The sequence below is a fragment of the Stegostoma tigrinum genome, chromosome 8 (genome assembly GCF_030684315.1).
Source record: "Stegostoma tigrinum isolate sSteTig4 chromosome 8, sSteTig4.hap1, whole genome shotgun sequence".
Lineage (NCBI taxonomy): Eukaryota > Metazoa > Chordata > Chondrichthyes > Orectolobiformes > Stegostomatidae > Stegostoma > Stegostoma tigrinum.
Window position 1 is genome coordinate 3,970,212 of NC_081361.1, and position 17,869 is coordinate 3,988,080.

Sequence of the window (17,869 nt, forward strand, 5' to 3'; positions counted from 1 at the left end):
CTGAGCCACCATACTATGCTTCCCCATTTATACATCCCACTTGAAACAGGAAACGTCCCCCTAAGCAAAGAACCAGCAACAGCGCAGAGCCATTAACACTAAATCACGTGAGTTTTCTTGTAAACTGTGTTCATTACCGTTGCTTTGAAGAGTGAAAGCCGCATAAAGTGTTACTAACAAATTCTTCCCATTCTGACCCGCTGCTCCTAAGTGACTCTGTTTGCTCCCTTCCCTCCAGACCAAGCTCTCTCCATTGGTGGCTGGAGAAAATCATCTTCCACTGGTCGGCAGTGCTTCAGGGGAACAGCATGAATGCTCTCTTCTGCTTCCTGTCAAACACAGTCTTGCGGGTCGGGGGAGGGTGTGGTGGAAGTGAGTGGTATGGAAAGTCAGACAGGCTGTGCAAAAAGGAGATTGCACATGCAAAGGAACTAACATTCTGTTAGGAACCTTGTCCAAATAATTGCATCTAAGATAGTCAGAAAATGCAGAGCTGCTTGAAGAAGGATAATTGCTCTCAAATTAGGGGAAAAGTGCTTGTGGCCTTTCAGATGCCACAGGGAGGTCACTGCTGTCCGACTCAGTGTGGAGTATTACTACAGCGAGCTCTGTCCCTCATGCACACTGCACCTATGTGTATAAAACTCACCATCTTCTTCACAGCTCAGAGAATAGATGTTGCTCTGCAAACCATCCCAGAGTGACTGAGAACGGGAGAAGGCGCTTTAGGCCATCACCCTGACAGCGCCTGGAGAGAAAAGAGATGTGTGAGAGCGCACTGTCTCCACGGTTGTATTTTTTCATCATTTACAACCTTGGCCCCTATGATCATAAAATTAATTTGAGAGATTTATTGAGTTGCAGATAGCAGGAAACAGTGAGTCAGTTTAACCTTTCTCTGAAAACGGTTGAGTAAATTGTGCAAAGTAGCAGTTACTTCTCCCTGGTGTTTAGGAAATGAGAAACAGCAGATGACTGTTTCCAGAACATGACGTGAGCCATAGGTGATGGACCCATCGGGTTCCCACTGTGACACTCTGCTTACATGAGCTGAACACATGTAAAGAAATTACTCAGTGACAACATCTGTTGAATTAACTTCTGCGAGGGTTTGCAGCCGATGGAATAAAAAGCTCCAGGGGAGCAGGGGTATAACATTGTCCGTGATGAATTGTTTCCCAGATTCGAGGTGGGTGCACAGCACTGTCCTCAGGTTCAGTCTTGGGACCACCTCTCTTCCGGACAGATATTACTGATCCACATTTTGCACAGAGTGGACAATTCCAAAATCCCAAATTGCACAATGTCACTAATTTATTCAACACAGAAACGCACTGAAACTGTTTTTTTTAATCTTCCACAGCCTGATCTGACGCTGGAATATTCCAGCTGTGAGAGGGGCGTGGTGAGGTTGATGAATTGATATTCAGTGCTGTTGATTCACATTGTCCTCACCACGTTATTATTTAGTACTCTTTTCTGCTGAAAATGTGAACACGCCTCAACATTCGATAGAACATTTCAATGATTTTTTCCCCAACCGTCCACATAACCTTGTGGACCATTGGGAATCAGAACTTAATCGAATTCCACCATCAAAAAAATTCGAAAATAACTTGCCAACTGTGGAAGGTAACGTTGCTGTTACAAACCAGTTGAACTTCACTACGAACTCGCATTTTTTTTTCAGGTGAGCAACAGATTCTGGTCTGATTGTCTTTCAAACGGTATTATTCCCAGAAAGCTTGCCCTGAAAATCTGACGAATTTCCTCTGGTCAGCAATAGGGCATGGGCAACTTTCATTTAAACGTGACTCTGGTGGGACTCGAACCCACAACCTTTGAATAGCACTGTTAATGTTGATATCGAAGTCCAACGTGCTCTCCATTGCACCACAGAGCCTCAGGCGTTCCGTTTATGCAGTACAGAAGTTTGACTCTTGTGCATTATTTTTGTGTCTTTCTTCAGGCATCCGTTTTTATTCGGGTCTTCGAAGCAGGGTCAACAGACCCAAAACGTTAACTTTGCATTTTCTTCACTGATGCTGCCACATCTGTTGAGTTTTTCCAGCAACTTCTGTTTTTGCATCCCATTTTCCAAAACCTGACTCCTATCCATGTGTGATCTGGCACTTCAACTGATTATCTAAACACTCTTAAAATGTTCTGATCATTCTTCGCTTAACCACACGTTCGGCAGTGAATTCCAGATACCCAGAACTCTCTGGGGGAGAACACATGTGCCTAAAATCTTCTCTAACCCTTCTGTGCCTTGTTTTTAATCTATGTCAATGGTTACTCATGCTTTTCAACAAGATAAAGTTTATTCCAATTTTCCGTTTATAAGCTTCATATTTTTGAACACGTCAATCAGTTTCTCCACTAAGCTTTCTCTGCTCTCAGAAAAACACAACAGCTCTAGCCTCACTCATCTATCTTCACTGAGGAAGTGCTCGAGTCCAGACAATATCCTGGTCTTTAAAAAAAAACATTAACAGGATGAAGTTATTGCTGGCCAGGCCCATCCCTTTTCCCCGGTGGCCTGCATCCACCCATAGGCCAGACTAGGTAAGAATGGCAGTGTCCTTACCTAAAAGGCATGAGTGAATTAGATCAGGTTTCTCCTGATAATCGATTCATGGTCGTCATCAGCTGTTTTTAATAAAGTAGCTTGAAGTTCCACCATCCGTTACAGCAGTATTCGAGCCCGGGTGCTGAGCATATTATCTAGGCCTCTGGATTAATAGTCGAACCATAATACCGCTGGACCATCACCTCCCCTTTGAAGGACTGGCTCTGGATGCCCTCTGGGACAATTACACTCTTGCTGCAGTCTCACGAACAAAATGGAACATGTTCTTTGAATTAAAGCAGAAATTTCTGGACAATTCAGCACAACTGGCATCATCGCTGGATATAATTGGTTGTCACTTGTGCCAGAGTACAGTGAAAAGCTTAGTTTATGAGCAGGACAAGCAGATGATAGTAAGAAAAGGATGTGCAGATGAGCGGTTGTGAAAAGTCTTAGGCAGAGGCATAAAGGTCACATTGCACAGGGCGTGTGGTTACCGAAATCACCGTTTGCAAGATCAGCATTATTTGCTGTACTGGGTCTGTGGCTCAGGCATTGTCAGTACTCAGGTCTGGATGGCCATAGCATCCTTAAATTAGTCAGATTTAAAGCAACACTACAACTAATTTTTACAGATTTAGATTTCAGTTTTAAAATGTAGATTGATAATAACACATGTTAGAATTAGATCTTCTACAGGGATGTCACAAAGAGTCATATGGTGTCAGTGCCATCACGAAGGCAGAGTCCAGCAACGCTTCTTCAGAACGGACAGTGGCAAGGAAAAGCTGGCATATAAAACATGCTTCCCTAAACAATGTGGCCTATGTGCATATGTCTGAATATGAATATCTTTGGGGAATTCAGTACTTTTTTTAATTTCAAGTACATCTTATCTTTAAATTCCTTCCTGAGACATGGATGGTGCTTCATTTCCTTCAAGTCTTTCTGACTGTAATATAGCATTTTCGAGTATTCTGAAATACCTCCTTAAAAGTTTGCCATTACAAGTCTACTGACCCACTCTTAAACCTAATTTTCCACTTTATTTTAGTCGGTCCTAACTTCGTACTGTTCTCGTTTTCCTCACTTTGGTTTACAGTGCGCATCTTGGAACCAACCTTCCCTTCCTCAAACTAAATATAAAACTCAGTCACGCTGTTGTTACTTCTACTGAGGGGTGGTTTCACCATGAGGTCATCAATCAACACTGTGCCGTTGCATATTACCAGATACCCTACTGTCTTATTGTTGCTGGAAAGTATTGTTCTGATACATTGCCCCAATAACACCTCATCAACTCACGATTCAAACTACATTCGTCAATCTGGCTTAGCCAATTTCTACCATCATTAGAATCACCAAAGATTGTTGCTGTGCCGTGACTTAAAGGGAGAGGACTGCTTTAAATGGAGCAGTAATGGAATGATATGGTCTTAAAATCGAACAGTTGGCAACGGCACACACTTTGGTTCGGCAATTAACAACCAATGCTAGTTAGATGCAGGAATTAAACTCATGATTTCCAGTTCATGAGATCAGTCCCTTTCCACAAGCCACCACATCTTTACAATGGCCAGGTGCTGCTAAACTACTGCATTCTATCAGTTTGGTACACACGAACCACCATTGTTTGAAATATTTGGAATGGTGCATTCAGACAACTTAGCACGTCATTGTACACGATACAGTACAGGCTACCATGCACAGGAAAATGACACTGAGAAATGCAGCATTTATGTCAACCTTTGCTAGAATCAGATTGTAAAAGCTCAATGTGAAAGTATTACAGCAATTTCCATGGGTGTAATGAACGCACAAATGCAGGTCGTTGCAGTAATGATCTCCCTGAACTGGAGGAGGAAATACTTGCCTTCGAGGCCACATCAGGAATGTCCATTCGATTCACTCCAGGGACGAGATGTCTATGTTCCATGAGTATACGACTATATAGTGCTCCACAGAGTTTAGAACAATGAGTTGAGGGAAATGTCTTAATTAATAAACGAATAATTAGGTAGAATTCAAGACATGGAAGCACAAAGTGATGTTAAAAGGCGACACGAATATGGAGAGATGATATACAATAAGTCGGGTAGTTTTGTTTCGTAAATTTTAGATCTCAGATCCACGATTGCCTTTGGCGAAGGTATTCACTGTCCTTACCCAGTTAGCACTGGAAGTAAAAGCAGCCCCACAGTGAGGTGATCGAGATCATAGAACTTCTGTAACATCTATAGTTCAGCCTCGCTTGGAGCATTGTGCAAAAACCTTATCGGATTAGAAAAAAAAAGATGCAGATGGACTTTACTGGGGTATAATGTCATTAGAAAGGACACATATGGGTTTTATCAGGGTGGTGGAAAGTTTGCAGGATTATATTCACCAGACGTGGGGTCAGTCAGAAATGCTCTAACTGACTCAGAGAAACTTAGGAAGTGAACTAATGGTGATTTGCCAGAAGACTTGAGGTTCAGTGTCTAAAAAAGTGGAAAATTCCCGCTTGCGACCGAATCGAAGTCAGAGAGGGAAGACATTCACAAGTGTCGCGAAATAATAAAGGAAATATTGGAGCAGAGTTTCTTCCCGTCAGAGCATTACTTAAATCCGCAACAATATTCCAGAAACAAAGGTAGTCAGTGATTCCAGAACATTTTGAAAGACATATAAGCAAACATACAATAGATAATTTAACAAGGGGAGAGAGTCTGTGGCTGGGCCTGGGTGGGAGAGATGGTGAGGATGGCGAGTTCGGGGGGTTGGTGTTGTGGGGAATCAATTTGACTTTGAATAACTTCAGATGTGAATGGTTGATTAAAGCTACTTATAAAAATAATCGTGGTTTTAGAAGATGTGGCATTAGATGATCAGAAGCATTATAAATTGTGAAATTACTGAGCAGGATTTAAAAATAGCGTAAAGGAAATTTAGATGTAAATACATTTCGTGAGCGTGTGTGGTTGAGTAGCATCGATAATAAAAATTCTTACGGCTTTGAAATATGTGCTAAACGATTCTCCGTGAAGCATTATAAAGGGAACAGAACTTTGTTTTTATCAATTGGAAAATAAAATTATACGCTAATAATCAGGAAGTGTTTCGTCTCTCGGAGATGCAATTTCTGATTGTATCTTGTGCTTTGAAGATTTGACCACATTTGAAATGATTTTTGCATCTGTTTCATGCTTATTGATCCTGCTGAAGAACTCCATCAAATAGTCTCAGTGGTTTTCGTATTTTCCAGCCTCTGTTCTTCTCAGCAGCACATCAATTCAATGAATTCCGACAAAAGTTGAATGCAATGAGAAACGGTGGAATGAGATAAATCTAATTCTTTTTCATTATTGTCATGGATTCTGCCAATTGGCAGCAAAGTGAATAATATGAAACAGGCTAAAAAAAACCAACCCTTTTCTTTTCCCGGGGGTAACGCTATGCAGGTTAAGCCACGTGAGAAAGGTGATCGAGCTGAAACTCTGTGTTGATATTTCTGTACGTGTTTAATACATGCTGGATATTTGTTGATAACTGAGATGTTTCCCACCAAAAAAACCATTCCCCAATCCACAGAAATTGACATTTTCTAATAAAGTTGAATTTGCTCAACATCAGCCGTATTCTTAGCACACTGCCCCCATGTCATTAAGAGCTAATTCACGTGAAGCTCGAACTCATAACGGGTATTTCACAGGCCTCTACACTTTCATATAACTATCACATGTTGGCCAATTCCATCACTGGACCCACATTTTCCACATTACGTTCATATTTTAGAATGTAGATAATGAATTTTCCATGGTGAGATTACTTGCCAAATGAGGAATGGAGATGTGAGAAGCTCAGAGTGGAGCGAAAATTTGCAATTCGGTGACCCAGAGGCTGTGGGAGAGTCAGTAAGTGAGTCTGTTCAAGGCTGAGATTTCACAACATCACACTTTCAGTGTATAGTGCAGGAAAATATTGAAAATGCACACTTCAAAAAGCAATGTAGATTAACATCGGTTTCAGCACCAGTTTGCTCATACAAGGAAGTAACCACTGCTGCAGAAGGCCATTTAATCCCAGCTCCCAGGCCCAGAACCAGAGAGACTCAATGGCACAGCCGCGAATATACAACCAGAAATGGAGGTGGCAATGAGCACGCAGAGCTACTCTGTGGCTCTAATGACACAATCGGTGAGCACGCGGTCCTTCTGTGATGGTATAGAGGCGCGTGAAATGCCGAGGCTGCGAGCTCCAACCTCACCCGGAGCAGCATTTATTGACATGGAGCAGGGATTGTTAGGGCATCAGGCTGTCTGAAAGGGTACTCAGCAATTTTAATTGGAAGCAACATAGTTTTCGGCAGCACAGATGTTTGAGAACTGGTGGAGGATCTGTCCGTGAAAATGTCTCAATTATAAAGAAAAATGCTACAAATATTTAACTTGTAAAGTGAGAAACCTGTGCAGGGAGAAATGCAGGGACAAACTAGGTTAATTGCAGGTGGAGCGTTTTCGCTCGTTTCATGTGATTCAACTTCCTGCAAATAGACACAGGCATTTAAAGTAATCTAGACGAAAAGTAATGGGAATATACAATGTTGTGACAGGCTCGAGTTTTCCTCAAGTTGTGGAGGAAAAGTAGTAAAGTGGAATTGAGATTTATTTGAACACTTATAATGTCATTGAATAGCTGAGCTCTCACACCCTGAGGACAAACGTGTTTTCTTTGTCCGTGAAACTTGCTGCATCACAAAGTCAGTGCTATTAATCTGAAGCAGTGATAGTGATCATCTTTACTGGCTGTCCACATTATGAATGATAGATTAGATTCTCTACAGTGTGGAAACAGCCCTTCGGCACAACAAGCCCACACTGCCCCTGGCAGCATCATACCAGACCAATCTTCCTTCTACCCACACATCCCATAACACTACGGGCAATTTATCATGGCCAATGCACCTAACCTACACATCTTTGGACTGTGGAAGAAATCCCACAAAGACACAGGGAGAAGGTGCATACTCCACACAGACAGTTACCTGAGGCTGAAATCAAACCCAGGTCCCTGGAACTGTGAGGCTGTAGTGCTAACCAGTGAGCCACCATGCCACCTGTTGCTACATGTGTCCGTGTTAACACTAGAACAGTAGTGTGTAAGGGCAGTGTGTGCTGGGTGCCAGTGGTGCGGGGGATAACGTGCCTGATTATTACGCAGAAGATTGTAGGTTTGACTTCTACCTTGCTTGACCCCAATGGTTGCAATTTATTTCACCTCCTGACTACGCTTTCTCACTGCTCTGAAAATGTGATGACGTTTGAATTTCTGCAAGAATCAGAACACTTTCTGTCTCCGATCGGTGAATGTCCCACGTCCCAGCCTCATCAGAGAAAGGAAAGTTGAAATTGTCCCACAAGTTTCTCATGAGTAGCTTTTAGTTTCCCAAACCCACTGACCCAGTCATTGCAGCTACTGGGGATGGTAAGGAAACAAAACAACTCACCCAGTCTCAGCTTCAAGAATCTTTAGAATCTCTTTGGGAAGTGAAATCAAAGGAGAATGACGAGTGAACTGTCTGACTGAACAGAGACAGTTCAGGCACCATTCCCATCATCAAGAGGCTGGGACACTGAAGTTCATGTTCTTGGGGACATTAACTATTCTGAGATATTCAGAAGGATTCCCATCAGAATTTCTTTACCTCTGCTATTGTCCCTGTCGGTAAAAAAACAATCCTGGTTTCATACTAGGTATCATACACAGGCTGCCGAGGTGAAACTGCCAAACGCTAACCACCAGACCACCAGGAATGACGGCAGAAGCATGTGCATTTTTTCTTAATAACATAGCTTTTGAATTTTTTCTGTCTACCGGAATGATCAAATCAGTGAGGTTTTATCGGCCGATCAATCCCAGTTTCCAGCACTTGGCCTGTAGCCTTGTATGCTCTGATGGTTCAAGGGTTGATCACAACAATATTTTCCCTGTGATGTTTTAATCTCAAAAGTTACAATAAATGGGACTGAAGTTTGAGATTCAGTTCCTCGGGGAACGGAACCTTATTTTCACCTTCAAGTGGAAGCAATTAAGCACATTCTGCCAAAAGTGACAGAGGCGTCAGGAGAGACCAACCCCCAGAAAGCAAGGATTTCACCCGCCTGACTTATGTTGTTCAATTTCGGACTTCAAAATCAGACTCTGTTTGCAGCAAAGAAAGGAATCATTCAGCCGCTCCCCTGTCCGTATTACTGCCCCATTGTTTCCTCATTATTCTGCAACTTATACTGCTCCAACTCATTCTTCCTGTCAAAATGGAACCATCCTCACATCAGCTGCTTCCGAAATACCTTTCTGAAATACCCGGAAGGACAAACAGGAATGTAATGTTTCAAATGCAATTCTGGCAGTTGGAGGAAATGACATGTTGGCGTCAATACTATTGCATCAGAAACAACTTCAAACAACATTTAAAGAGTTCCTTTGGATGTTGGATGCAGCAGGCAGTGAAATTTCGCACAGGAACCAGAAAGAAATGAACTCACGGTTACTCAGCGAATCACCAAACGATAGACCCAACACTGCAGGAATAGGTGTCCTCTGAGAGAGGGTCTCATGCATTAGAAACGGCAGTGTAATAGATGACTGAACAGATTGTGTATAATAGAGCAAGACAGTGTAAAGAATAATATTCTGCAGTGTAGCCGTTATTGCATTTGCCTTACAGCAGTGGTCCCTCATTATTCGAACAAGGTTTGTTTTTAACATTATTCCATAAACGGGAGCAGAGTTCATTATATATTGCTGTTCTCATCACAAAATATTGCTGCTTCTAATTTAAAGACTAGCTTTAAAATGTTCTAAAGACAGGGGGAATCTGCTGCAGCCCTTGTCAAATTGAGCAAAAGCTTTTTCGCCTCTTTCACACGAGAAGAACCGTTCATGCGGAATGAGTTTCTGTAAACTGTGTCCCAGGGATGGGCAGGAAGCCGCTGATTGAAGCTGCAGTGGCCACTTTCTGCTGGCAGCAGGAAATTGGAGAGAGGGGCCAACTCCTGCCACTTGTCTCTGTCTCACTCTGTGTAGAGCAGAGGAAGACAGAATCTTTGATGGGTGTGTTTTGCGTGGGTTAAATTGAAGGAATTGGAGCCTTAATTGCTTGACCAAAGCAACTGAAGCACATGGTCTCGAGCCAGCATCTTTTCTAATTTACATCCTGATGCTGATCCGTTGAGCCATGGATGTGGGCCTCAACAATCTGAATAATCCCCGAATGTCGAAGTGCCGGTGTTGGACTGGAGCGGACAAAGTCAGAAATCACACCACACCAGTTTACAGACCAACAAATTTATTTAAAAAGAGATAATGGGAACTGCAGATGCTGGAGAATCCGAGGTAACAAAGTGTGGAGCTGGATGAACACAGCAGGCCAAGCAGCATCTCAGGAGCACAAAAGCTGACGTTTCGGGCCTAGACCCTTCATCAGAGAGGGGGATGGGGAGAGGGAACTGGAATAAATAGGGAGAGAGGGGGAGGCGCACCGAAGATGGATAGAGGAGAAGATAGGTGGTATAAGATCCAAAGAGAACAGGATCAGTTGTTCCAGTATCTCTAAGCAACTGAAGTCCTGAATTCCTGATGACATTCCTGCAATTCCAGTCTCAAACGTCTCTAGGAACTTAACATCTTTCTGCAAAGGCACAGTAAATATTTGGACTCCTTTCTAAGAGATAGAATTGAAAGGATGAAAATTATATTTCAATTATTTGATTTGAAAGTTTGACTCCACTGGGAGCACTGTCAACATTTGTCATTGTCATTTGGTCAAAGGAAATAGACGCTCCGGAATTATGTCACACAGGTTCAAAAAGACATGATCAGAACTGAAAGCATGTAATCCTCAGGCACGACTGGGGAGCACTTCTCCAGAAAAGAGAAGATTAAAGGATGATCTGACTGACGCCTTTAAAATGATGAAGGGCTTTAAAAATCCAATAGTGATTTCATGAGAAATCTCTTTCCCTATGAGAGGTCAGAATGTGCAACTCACTTCAAGAGCGTGAGATGGAGGTGAACAGAGGAATATATTTAAGAAGTTCGATACATACCTGAGGGAGAAAGGAATAGAAGGATCTGCCGATGGCAGAGATGAAAGGGGACGATATGGAGCATAAATATTGATGGAGACTAATTGAGTTGATTGGACGGGAGACTCAGTGGAACAAAGACAAACTTATTTACTTCTGATCTAATTGGAGTGGTGAGGGAAACATTGTTTCCTATCCAAGATAAAATAAATTTACTTTATCGGCTTTTGGGGATCATTTCCTTTGGAATGTGCGGTCTCAGGTTAAACAACATCAGCATCACTGGAAGCAAAGTGTTGAGACCGGCCAGTCCAGAAGAAGGAAACCCTCTGTCCCTCCCACTTAACTCACTGTCAGAATGAACATGGCTCAGTCTTGGATGTGATTTTCCCTCATTTTCAAATCAATTCATGGGATATAGCATCACTGTCTAGGTCAGCACTTATTGCCCATCCCAGTTGTCCTCCTTGAGAAGATGGTGGTTTCTGGGGCTGCAGTCTTTGAGGTGTAGGGTCACCCACAAATTTGTTTGGGAGAAGTTCCAGGATTTAAAATCACTGAGAGTAAAGAAACAGCCAGTATGGAAGACTATGATATTCATGTCCCAGTTATTTTAGTGACTCCATTAGGTTTTCATGTGATGGTCATTTTCAGATTTCTGTCTGCAAATCTTCCCTTTCTAACATCCTGTTAATGAGAATGGTGTGCAGTATGGAGAAGAGCATGCAGATGCTAACTGTCCCTCGTAGCTGCTTCACTTGTTTTTCTAGACAGTAGATACTGTCTGTTTGAAATGTGCTGTCCAGCAGCACATATAATGCAGATTAACATCAAAATCCAACTCTTCAGATCATTTGTGAACTTTCTTTTACTTCGACAGACTGGATGACTGAATGAATCATTTCCCTCACTCAGAACATATGAATAACTTCTCCCCAGCATGACCTCGCTCGTGTACCTGCAGACCAGATGAATCTCTGAACCGCTTCCTACACTTGGAGTATTTGAATGGTCTCTTCCCTGTATGGATACAGACGGTGGAATTTGAATTCAACAAATATCTGGAATTAAGAATCTAATGACGACTGTGAATCCATTGTCGGCTGTTGGAAAAACTCACCTGGTTCACTAATGTCTTTTTGGGATGGAAACTGTGATCCTTACCTGGTTAAAACCACATGTGTCTCCAGACCTACGGCAATGTGGTTGAATTTGAACTACCTTCTGGGCAATTAGAGATGGGCAATCAATGCTGCCTAGCTAGCAACGCTCTCAGACTATGTATGAATCTATAAAAAACAAACAGAGCAGGTGAACGGCCTCTCTCCAATGGCAGCACATTGGTGTTTCCACAGAGCACATGAATCAAGGAATCCCTTCTCACACTCAGAGCAGGTGAAAGGTCTCAGTCTCGTGTGACTGCATTGATGAAACTGCAGCATCAACAAGGAATGGAATCCTTTCTCACAGTCCAAGCATTTCCATAATTTATCCATATTATAGGAGGTCTTGTGTCTCTCTAAGTTCCCGCTGTGAATGTTGTGATGTTTCTTTCAGCTGTGAGACTAAGTGAAGGTATATCAGTTCACTGGAAGACTCTCATTTGGGTACAAATGTATCAGTACCTTTCCAGACAAACTGTTGTTTCAAATCTTTCGAAACAAATAGACATTTCTTGATCTATGGTTTCAACCCAATACAATTCACTTGTGACCTATTTCAGTGGCTCCATTGGATTTTTACATGATGGTTGTTTCAAGATTTCTGTCTGAAAATCTTCCCTTTCTTAGATCCCGCAAAATGAGATCATGTTTATTATTATTAGGTTAGAATTTAGGTTAAAAATTCAAAACAATCAAATCTAATTGTTCATCACTTCTTGACTGAACAGGTTCTGCTCCCTCCCTGGGTTCACTTCCTCTCCTTTCAGCTGCTGCAAGTCACTAATTTCACAGCAGAATTGAAAAGCATGAAATCAGGATAAATTGTTTTCTCAACGATATCGGAGAGTGGAAGAAGTTTCAGTCTGGGTGAAGCTTAATATTCATTCAAGGAGAGGGAATTGACAGCGTTGCTTGACAGCTCTGAGCAGGTTCAGAAGTTGATTGTTCCACATTCGTGTTGAGACGGGGTTGTGGGCGGGCGGGGGGAGGGGGGGGGCTCTGATAGAATGGGTTTGCTGGTGTTTCATCAAAGCATTGATGTTTCTAAAGATCTTCTCCCAGTCAGAGCATTTAAATGGTCTCTCATCAGTGAGAATAAGCCCATATCCACAATAATCGGAGGGCTGAGTTAATCCCTTCCCAAACACGTAGCAAGTAAAATGTTTCTCCCCAGTGTGGATGACTGGTGTTCACTGACTATCAGATGTCAGAGTGAATCCTTTCCCACAATGAGTGCAGGTGTACGGTCTCTCTCTAATGTGACCATGCTGGTGTATCAGAACCTGTGCTGATTTAATAAATCCCTTCCCACACACTGAGCAGGCGATGGTCTCACTCCAGTGTGACAGGCCTGTCATAAGTGAGGTGGGAAGAACAGGTGACTCCCTTCCCACACATGGAGCAGGTGAATCGCTTCTCCCCGCTGTGTACACATCGATGTTTAGTGAGGCTGGGTAACTGACTAAACTGACTGAAGCTCTTCCCACGCTGAGAGCAGATGAATGGTCTCTCTCCAGTGTGAGACGGCATATGTGACCTTAGGCTGGATGATGATGTGAATCCCCTCCCACACACAGGGCAGGTAAAAGATCTCTCTCCAGTTTGACCTGACTGTGTGACATGAGAATGGATGAAGACGCGAATCCCCTCCTACACACACAGCAGGTATCAGTCTCTCTCCAGTGTGAACTCGAGCGTGTGACATTAGGCTGGACCATGAATTCTATCACTTCCCAGACACAGAGCAGGTGAAGCTTCCTTCCCCGTGAAGACTTTTGTGTGACATTAGGTTTGATCTCCAAGTGACTCATTTCCCCCATGTGGAACAGCTGAACACGTTCTCCCCTGTGTGAACAAGTCTATATTGAATTAGACCATTAGAGCTCCTAAAGTTTTTCCCACAGTCAGAGCATTTAAAAGGTCTCTTGTCAGTGTGAACCCACTGGTGTGACACGAGGCTGGGTGACTGAGCAAATCCCTTCCCACACATTTAGCAGGTGAATGGTCTCTCCCTGGAGTGACTGTGACGGTGAGCTTCCAGCTGCCCTGGGTATCTGTATCCCTTCGCACTATCCACACATTTCCACGGTTATTCCATGATGCTGATCTCCTGGCATCTCTCCAGATTGGATGATCTGTTGAATCCTTGTCCATAAACACAATGTGTGCACAGTTTCTCTGCTCTGTGGATTTTTATTTCCCAGAATGTTAACTGGATGATGTTGAATAATTTCTGCGGTTAGCTCACTGGAACATTCAGAATCAGGTGTGTCAGTGTGCGGGTGTAGGCACTTTCCCACTCACACTGATGTTTGAAATCTTTTCCCACAGACATACCAGAGAAACATGTTCCCTTCCGGGATGGAGGAGCAGGGAGGGAGCGAGGGAGGGACATAGAGGGAGTGAGAGAAGAAGCGATGGGGAGCGAGGGAGGGAGGGACGGGGAGCGAGGGAGAGAATGATGGGGAGCGAGTGGTCGGGAGCGAGCAAGGGAGCGAGGGATGGTGGGTGGCGATGGAGCGAGGGAGCGGGATGGTGCAAGGGAGGAATGGGGAGGCTAGGAAAGAGGAAGGGATTGGGAGGGACAGAGAGAGCGAGGGATGGGAGGTGAGGCAGGGAGTGAGGGAATGTGAGGGAATAACGCGCCGAAAGTGAGGGAGTGTGGGAGCGAGGGAGGGAGCAAGGGAGGGAAGGAGGGTTGCGGGTGGGTTAGCGAATTAGGGACTGGGGAAGTGAGGGAAGGAGCGAGTGAGGAATGGGGGAGCATGTGTGCATGGGAGCGAGGGTGGGCAAGTAGTGAGTGAGGGAACAAGGGACGGTGTGACGGGAAGGTAGCGAGGGAGGGATGGGGAGGGAGTGACGGAGAGGGAGCGAGGGAGAAATGGGGAGGAGGAAAGGAGCGAGGAGGGGGCAGTGAGCAATGGAGTTACACGGAGGGGTGAAGGAGGGAGGGGTTGAGTGGGAGGGAATGAGCGAGGGGCAGGGATGGAAGGAGTGAGGGAGTGAGTGACAGGGAGCGAGTGAATGAGCGAGGGACAGGGAGGGAGTGAATGATGGTGAGGGAGTGAGGGATGGGGATGGAGTTCTGGAGGGAAGGGCGAGGAGGGAGACAGCAAGGGATAAATAAGTAGGGCGCAAGGGACTGAGAGGGAGGGAAGGAAGGAGTGAGGTACAGAGAGGGAGGAGGCAAGGGATGGGGAGGGAGAGACGGAGAGTGAGAGAGCGATGGTTGAGATGCGAGAGATGGGGAGGGAGTGTGGGACGGGGAGGAGTGTGGGACACGGAGGGAGCAAGGGAGTGAAGTATTGGGAGAGACTGAGGTTTCAACTGAGCGAGGGACAGGGATGGAGGAAGGGAAAGAGGGATGGGGAGGGAGAGATGGTGAGCGAGGGAGGAAGCAACAGGGAGGGAAGTAGCGAGGAAAGGAACAAGGGAATGATCGAGGGATGGGGAGGGATAGAGGGGGAGTGAAGGAGCAAGGGACAGGGAGCGAGGGATGGAGAGGGAGCAAAGGATGGGGAGTGAGCAAATGTGAGCGAGGGAGCGAGGGATGTGTTGGGAGCGAGGGAGGGTGGTATTGGGAGTGAGCGAGGGTGCACGTGAGCAAGGTATGGAGTGAGGAAGAAGGAGGGAGCAAAGGCCAGCGAAGGAGCGAGCAAGGGTTCAAGGGAGGGAGGGATGAGGAGGGTGGGATGGAGCAATGGAGACAGGTGATGAAGTGAGGGGTGGATGGGGAGGGATGTGGCAGGGAGAGGGAGAAAGCCTGGGCGGTGATGGGACCGAGGGAGGAACAGGGAGGGGGTGTAGAGAGCGGAGAATGGAGAGCGAGGGATGGGGTCGGCATGGAGTGAGGGCAGGGGAGGGATGGAGTGAGGCTCCGGGAGGGACCGAAGAATGGGGATGGAGCGAGGGAGGTGGAGTGATAAAGGGTCAGGGAAGGAGGAAGACAGGGACAGGGACGGAGTGAGGGATGAGAGAAAGGGCCTGGAGCGAGGGAGAGAGGGACAGGAGCAAGTTGAATGGAGGAAGCTAGGAGTGGGAGCGAGCGATGGGAAGCCAGTGATGGATGGAGAGAGAGTGAGGGACTGAGGGAGTGAGGGACAGGAAGGGAGGGATCGAGAGTGAGCGAGGTAGAAGGAGAGAGCTAGGGCTATGGAGGGACAGGGAGATAGAGGGAAGGACTGAGTGACAGGGACGTGGACAGGGAGGGGCAGAAGAGAAACGAGGCACAGTGAGGAAGACATGATGGGACGGGCAGGGAGGGATCAAGGGACAGGAAAGGAGTGAGGTACAGAGAGAGGGCGAGGGAGGAGGCATGGGATGGGAAGGAAGAGACAGAAAGTGAGAGAGTGATGAGTGAGAAGTGAGGTTTGGGGAGGGAGTGAGGGATGGGGAGGGAGCGAATGATGGTGAGGGCGCAAGAGACGGGGAGGAGTGTAGGACACTGAGGGAGCAAGAGAGTGAAGTATTGGGAGTGACTGAGGTTGCAAGTGAGCGAGGGACAGGGAGGGAGGAAGGGAACAAGGGATGGGGAGGGAGAGATGGGGAGCGAGGGAGGAAGCAACAGGGAGGGAAGGAGCGAGGAAAGGAACGAGGGAAGGTTCTCCTTCTCTCTCCAGCTGAGCTTCTTCAACGGAAAGACCAACAACAATATACTTTGTTGTGCTGCTTGGCACTTTTTAAATGAAGGATAATGCATATTGAAGTTATTGATGCAGTCACTGGAATGGTGCCTTTTCTCTTTGGCCTGTGAGTTGAGAGAAACATTGACATGTTTCCCTGTAACCCCCTGTGGGATAAGGTTGGATAAACCAGCACTACCCTCAGTCTGTTACCATAGCGACAGGCTGCTTCATTGCTGAAACATTGAACTGAAATGAGAAAATCCCGGATGGATTGATTAATGAGTGAATTTGATTGATTGATGAATTTGGGGAAAGGGATATTTCAGCACATTCTTCAGCTGCTGCCTGAACTTAGTCTGGGTCACGGCATAAATCGCGGTGTTTGTGCAGCAACTGAGGAGCTGCAGCATGAAGCCCAATTCCTGCACAAAGTAATCCAGATACACAGAGCGATACCCAAACAAAAACATCCGACCCCATATAGAGTACACCATTAACGTTGACCATAACAGGATGAAATTGGCTGAGACCACAAACAGTAAAATAATGGATTTTTTTCGATTTTTCATTTCTGTGTCACACTGACCGTCCCCATTGGTGTGAGCCCGGAGTCTCCTGCGGGCTCTGCTGGTCACTAAAATGTGTCTGACGGTGAAAAGATTGAGCAGCAGAATCAGGAGAAATGGGAGAGTCGGGGTTAGAATGTGGTGGAGGAACTCGATTGGGACCCAGACACGAGATAATCGAACATCCATTGTTACATCACAAAACCAGGGGAGGTTCCACAGTGAATAGCGAGCTGTGAGCATAAAATACCAGAAAATGTTCTTTAAACAGCTCAGCAAAGTCACTGTTCCCAGAACCACAGCCGCCGTTTTCTCACTGCAATATTTACTTTTCAGCTTCTGGCAACAAATGGCCACAAATCGATCAAAGGTGAAAGTGACGGTGAACCAGACAGAACAGTCAGTGCCTGCATAAAGCAGGACGGCGTGGATATTACACACGGGGATGGACTTCAGGAAATAAAACCGTTCTGGATAAACAATGGGAATGTGTCTCAATATCAGGTCCAGGATAATGACCAGTAGATCCGCCACTGCCATGGCCCCCAGGTAACGTCTGACACATGGAGACAATCCACAATCTTTATAAAGCAGGACGTAGATCGTCACTACGTTAACTGTGAGGAAAGAAAACAAACAAATTATACATCAGCCTGGAGGCAAAGTTACCAGTTTGATTGAGGACCCAGTGACATTTTCAAATGTATCACTGATTTATTGGAAAAAAAGAAGCTGAAATTAAAAAAAAGGGAATGAATCATCTTTGAACAAAAAACGTAACATCAAATACAAGAAACTCTCCCTTCCGAAAGACACAAATACACATTCATAAGAACAGATGGTTTCTAGAATATTCTCACTCAAGAGCAGGCTCAGG

General features: G+C 45.0%; 1 non-coding gene across 1 annotated transcript; it reads right to left on the reverse strand.

The window, feature by feature from the left end:
- Positions 1-1,811: 1,811 nt before the first annotated feature.
- trnar-ucg (transfer RNA arginine (anticodon UCG)) lies at positions 1,812-1,903 on the reverse strand. Its single transcript is given in 2 exon segments — positions 1,812-1,847; positions 1,867-1,903. It is a non-coding gene; the product is annotated as a tRNA-Arg (tRNA).
- Between the last annotated feature and the right edge of the window lie 15,966 nt (positions 1,904-17,869).